The sequence below is a fragment of the Saccopteryx bilineata genome, chromosome 1 (assembly GCF_036850765.1).
Source record: "Saccopteryx bilineata isolate mSacBil1 chromosome 1, mSacBil1_pri_phased_curated, whole genome shotgun sequence".
Lineage (NCBI taxonomy): Eukaryota > Metazoa > Chordata > Mammalia > Chiroptera > Emballonuridae > Saccopteryx > Saccopteryx bilineata.
The window spans coordinates 207610802-207616542 of record NC_089490.1 but is presented as its reverse complement, the minus strand read 5'-3'; the positions used below and the strand labels follow the sequence as shown (position 1 = coordinate 207616542).

General features: G+C 48.9%; 1 non-coding gene across 1 annotated transcript; it reads left to right on the top strand.

Annotated features, from left to right (window-relative positions):
• Window positions 1–5229: 5229 nt before the first annotated feature.
• On the top strand, window positions 5230–5305 carry TRNAG-GCC (transfer RNA glycine (anticodon GCC)). The gene has a single exon. It is a non-coding gene; the product is annotated as a tRNA-Gly (tRNA).
• Window positions 5306–5741: the final 436 nt, after the last annotated feature.

The following is a 5741-nucleotide window of genomic DNA, read 5'->3' as shown; positions in this document are numbered from 1 at the left end:
GCACCTGCAAACTCTTTATTCCGACAACGTGCTACATGGCCTATGCGTCTGAGTGTAGGGGGAGGTCCCGCTGCATGGGAAGGGGGTCAGGCTGGGTGGGGTTTTCCAGGGTCTCGACCTGAAGGGAATCAAGGCCACGTACGTGTGAGGCGACTGGGAACACATGGGCCCCACAGGACTCCCTCAACTTTTTCCGTATCCTGCCTGTTCCCTAAAAAAACCCCGCCCCAAACCGATGGGCTCGTTTCTCCTTCCTAGAATTCTCAGGGTGTCTTGTGCCTCATGTGCACCATCAATTTATTTTAACTATAACTCCAGAAAATGAAAACAGTGTCGCCTCATGACTCAACATTGCAAAAATAAAATGACCAGAAAGAAACACTATACTGTGTACTCATACATGATGCCCTTGGACAAAAAAATACCTGTTCGAACAATGTCCAAAATTGTCATCATGGTGACAATGTTCCCAATCTAAACAGCAGCAAAAAAAAAACAAAAACATTTTCTGCTCTGTCATCCCTTATTTATTCCTCAGCTCCCTAGGGGACACACCTGAGGCTCCCGCTGCATCCAAACACTACGATTTGCATGTGTCCTTCTTCCATGGACCAAAACCACAACTACCTCGAGTCTTCTCAGGCCTTTCCCTTTCCTTAAAAATACAGAAAATGACTCATCTGACGAAGTGACACCTAGTAAGACATAAACATAGCAACAAATATAGGCTTTGTGAGGTGCATAGGGACCCCTCCCACCATCAGCAACTGCACAGCGAAGGTCTGGGAATTAGGAAGCTCATTTCATAACCTTCCCTGCCTGCATGCAGTCAGGTCCTATATGCTTCCTTCCTCAAACCTACAGATCCTCAGTGGTGGCACAGGCAGCTCCCACACACACACGACCTGGGTTAATTGTTCCCACGCAGCTCTGAACAAGAAAAGCCCTTTCCTCCTACCGTGCCCCAGGGACACCAGAGGGCGAGGAAACTGAGGTGGAGGTGAGCCAGGAGCCTCTCACAACGCACCCTCTTGGACCCCAGCCGCCGCAGATGCCAACAACCCAGACCTGCCTGACCACGTCCTCATGCCTGCCCTGCCCCACCCGTGAGAAGCTGAAAGACTGGATATTAAACTCACCTGCGGGGCCTGACCAAGCAGTGGCGCAGTGGATAGAGCATCGGACTGGGATGCTGAGGACCCCAGTTCGAGACCGTGAGGTCGCCAGCTTGAGCACGGGCTCATCTGGTTTGAGCAAAGCTCATCAGTTTGGACTCAAGGTCGCTGGCACCAGCAAGGGGTCACTCAAGGGGTCACTCAGTCTGCTGTAGCCCCCAGTCAAGGCACATATGAGAAAGTAATCAATGAACTAAAGTGCTGCAACAAAGAATTGATACTTATCTCTCTCCCTTCCTGTCTGTCCCTCTTTCTGACTCTGTCTCTGTCACCAAAAAAACAAAACTCACCTGTAACCCAGCGCATTCCGCTCTGCTCTCTCGGCCTTTCAACCGGCAGAGGGGAGACCCACCCCCAAATCCCCAAACCTCCCTCGCCATGGACACGTGGACATCTCATGTCCCGTCCCTCTCCTTACAAGAATTTCTTTCGGGTCAGATCTCCTCGGGCCCACGTCCGGCACACACGACTCAGCTGTCTCTCATTCCGAGCCAATTCTCCCATCCGCCCCGACCCCTCTCGCCTCTGAGTGAACGCTCCCTAAACCTCTTCCCGGAGCTCCTCGCTCAGCACCTCTCATGCTGGCCCCCCTTCTCGGCCTGTGCACCTCTCACCCCGACCTGCTCAGACCTCAGCCACATTCGCCTCCGCCTTCTTACTGACCCTCCCCTGGCAAGGCCCCGGCCCTTCCTCCCTCTTCCTGGGGGTTGTGCCTCCTCCTCCTCCTCTGCCTCCCTGTCACCTGTCACGGACTTGCTGCCTTCTCCTCAGGTGTTCGTGCTACAGGTCACCGTGCTCTCCATAGGAGTGTCCGTCGCCGAGATCTCCACCTCAGCTGCTCTGTCCGGTGTTCTGCCCTTAGGACTCCTGCCCCTCAACAGCGTATAGATGCTTCCATGTCCACGCTGCGCGCCGGAGCTCACACCGTGGAGTAGATGGGGGAACGCGGGAGGGGCGGCAGTACAGAGGAGCGTCTCTAAATGAGCCGGCTGGTGCGGATTTCCACGCCACAGCGAGGCCTCCGCTGAGGAGGCTTCCTGGAGTGGGCTGCCTGGCAGCGGCGTCCCAGGGGTGCAGAGAGCTTCCACCAGACAGGACAAGAAGAACTGTCCCCAAAGTTACTTTGGAACCGGCTGGCAATGCTAATGTTTCTTTAAGGGTTTTCCACTCGGAGCCCTGCTGAGGGAGGTCCTTCACTTGCCGATATTTTAAGTCAGTAAATTAGGTCAGTACCAGGTCAGACATAGACACCGGCATACGATGTGCACACAACACACACAGGATGTCCTGTGGCTCATGGTTTAGGTGGCTAAGGGGGAAATAAAGAAATAAAAATACCACTGTACGTTCAGGCAACTACTATGCAGGAAAAGAACAGAATGCTGTCAGGAGCAGACACAAATGACCTGGGAATGCCTGTCTTAGAAGAAGTGGCCTGGAGGCCGAGACTTATAGTGCAGAAACCAAATCACAGTGGCTGGTTGCACATAGCGCTGTCCCGTCCACCTTACCCATGGGAATGCCAAGAAAGAACTACATAGAACAATAATTGGTTTACTTCTCCTTCTCTCCCCCAATACTCTCTCTCTAAAAATCAATAAATGAAATATAAGCAACAGCAACACAACTTAATGTGCAGCCCCATTGCTCTACTGGCCCCTTACTGACTGACAGTCTTTCTGCCTCAGTTTCTCCTCTCTTCCGCATTCACACATGTTCCATCCCCATACAGACGCTTCTGGGGAGGCTGCTCAGATGTGCTTCACTGCCTCAGCAACTCTACACTGGACCGTCTAAAGCAGCGAGCACTGTCTCGCAAACAACCTGACTGGACACCACCATCCTGAGCGTTCCCTGACCTTCAGCAGCATGAGTGCCGCACGGGTCAAATGGGAAGATCCAAAAATCCTGCCTGCTTAGGGAACAGTGTTTCTGATGCTTCATCCCACTGAAACCCCTATAGACAACTGTTTTTGGCTCATAACTCAATCTTTCCTACTGGTTCTACAATGGAACTAAAACTGACATTCTTTTACTTTCCATAATCCATCACCTAACAGACCTGCTTCTTAACATGTTGAACAAGTGCCCGACAGTATCTCTCAGGTGACTCTAAGGGGACACGATATCACTTACAAAAAGCTTCTCATTCTCGGAACCCCATGCTGCCAGACTTGAACTCACAGAACATATTAAAAATACTATTACTGATTTAATTTTCAATCTAACCAAACTCATAAAAACGAGTATACAAAGAATTTCCCAAAGATGTCTATAAATTTTTGGGGATATAAGTGAAAACACCAACAAGATGTTTACTAACATGGTCTTATTTTCCCCTCACCGTTTGAAATAAGTTGAAGAACAGCCTGACCAGGTGATGATGCAGTGGAGAGTATATGAACCTGGGACTCTTTGAAGACCTGGCATCAAAACCCTGAGGTCACTGGATTTGGCAAACGCTCATCCAGCTTGACTATGTGGTGACTGGCTTCCACATGGCATCACGTACAAGAATCCATGTTCTCTGGCTGGAACCCCTCCTATGACACATTCACGGACAACGCAGAAGGAAGTTGGAATGGCCCTTCAAAACTATTTTTGCAAAACAGCAACAAGGGTGAAAAAAATTTTCTCTAGCAAAGTGCTATTAATTCCCAATTCCCCACAAGAGGGCAGCAAAAAAATGTATCCTTTTCCATTGACCCCTATTCAAGTGATATTCCCCAAATGCAGAATGCATGGCAGCGTGCATCACTGTGCAACAAGGGATTCCATACTTGCTGACCAGAAGATCCCAAGCCCATGGTTCTCATTCATCAGACTAACAGGAGAAGGCTTGACACAAAACATGCACCACAGCAAAATTCAGGACCCCACACGCTCAGCGAAGGCTCTAGAGAGCACTGCGAGGCCAAACAGAGGACCGAGGGCTTTGATGCTAAAGTTCTTCCCCGGACATGATTCTGCCACAAAGATCAAAACTTAGAAACAGGATGACCCACGCTGAGATGGAACCCTTCATGTTAGTTCCATACATCACAATATAAAAATAGAAGTTTATGTTAATTGAACTCCATGAGAGCCTCAGATAGAACCACACCAAAAAATAGAGCACACACCAAAAAAGCTGCCCTATTCACTTTAGCCCAAGAAGAATATTCTCCGGGCAAAGATCTCACAGCTATAAACAGGATGTCTGCTGCATGGTAAAGACTGAAAGACGAAGAGCAAAGAGTAGATTCCCCCTGCAACAGCTGAATCAGGCACAGTGGCAAGACACTCACTACTACCTAAGAAGGTAGTGAGGGAACAACCAAAGGAAGGGAATCAAAATTATTAACTAATTAATTAAATAACCTAATAAGTGAATAAGGGAAAACAAATAAATAAAGGAAAAAACGAATCAATAGAAAACAAGAAAGTACAAAAGTGAATGAAGAATAACAACATAAAAAATAAGGAAACCAAATAAGCTATACTTGCAAGCAGGCACCTATAGGAATCCAAGGCGAAGACCTAACACAGAGGTATGATCAGAAGGATCCGGGGTCCCAGCACACTCTACTGTTCTACACAGGAAAAGTAAACAAGAGTGACGCAAAGTATTCCTTCCCTTTTTAAGAACATAGCTTCCATGTCAGCACTACAGTAGTTTCAGAAAGTAGCTATGTCATAGCAATCAACCTCTCATAGCCTATTAGTCCTACTATGGATTGTACACAAAATTTGAACATACACAATGACACCATAATCACTTCTTCATTATGTGGGAAACCTCAGGGACATCTATGTATTCACATGAACCGATACCTACAAACGGCACACTTTCTGTGAAGGAGCGCTATTCTCAAGAGTCCACTAGAGGGCGCCAGAAATGTTTCCTTTCTTCAGTTGCCCTCCTCTCAGGCACTTTTCTCAAAATACAGTGTGAGCTGGCAGAGGTCAGAGAGTGAGAAGAGATCACACTGTCAAGGACTACAAAGCCCAGTCATGGGACTTCTGAATGATGTTAGTAGTTACAAAAGAATGACCCCAAAAAGTGTAAAGCCCGGCCCTGGCCAGTTGGCTCAGTGGTAGAGCGTCGGCCTGCCGTGCAGAAGTCCCGGGTTCAATTCCCGGCCAGGGCACACAGGAGAAGTGCCCATCTGCTTCTCCAACCCTCCCCTCTCCTTCCTCTCTGTCTCTTTCTTCCCCTCCCACAGCCGAGGCTCCATTGGAGCAAAGATGGCCTGGGCGCTGGGGATGGCTCCAGGCGCTAGAGTGGCTCTGTTCACGACAGAGCGACGCCCCGGAGGGGCAGAGCATTGCCCCCTGGTAGCCAGAGCATCACCCCTTGGTGGGCGTGCCAGGTGGATCCCGGTCGGGTGCATGCGGGAGTCTGTCTGACTGTCTCTCCCCGTTTCCAGCTTCAGAGAAATACAAAAAAAAAAAAAAGTGTAAAGCCCTATCATTTAACCTGTGATCCTCACCAAAAGTCGGGTCACCTGTCTCTTCCATTTTGAGTCTTAGAAATGAATGAAAGAGGATGATTGTTGCATGGTACCATTATTTTTCTTTTGACAT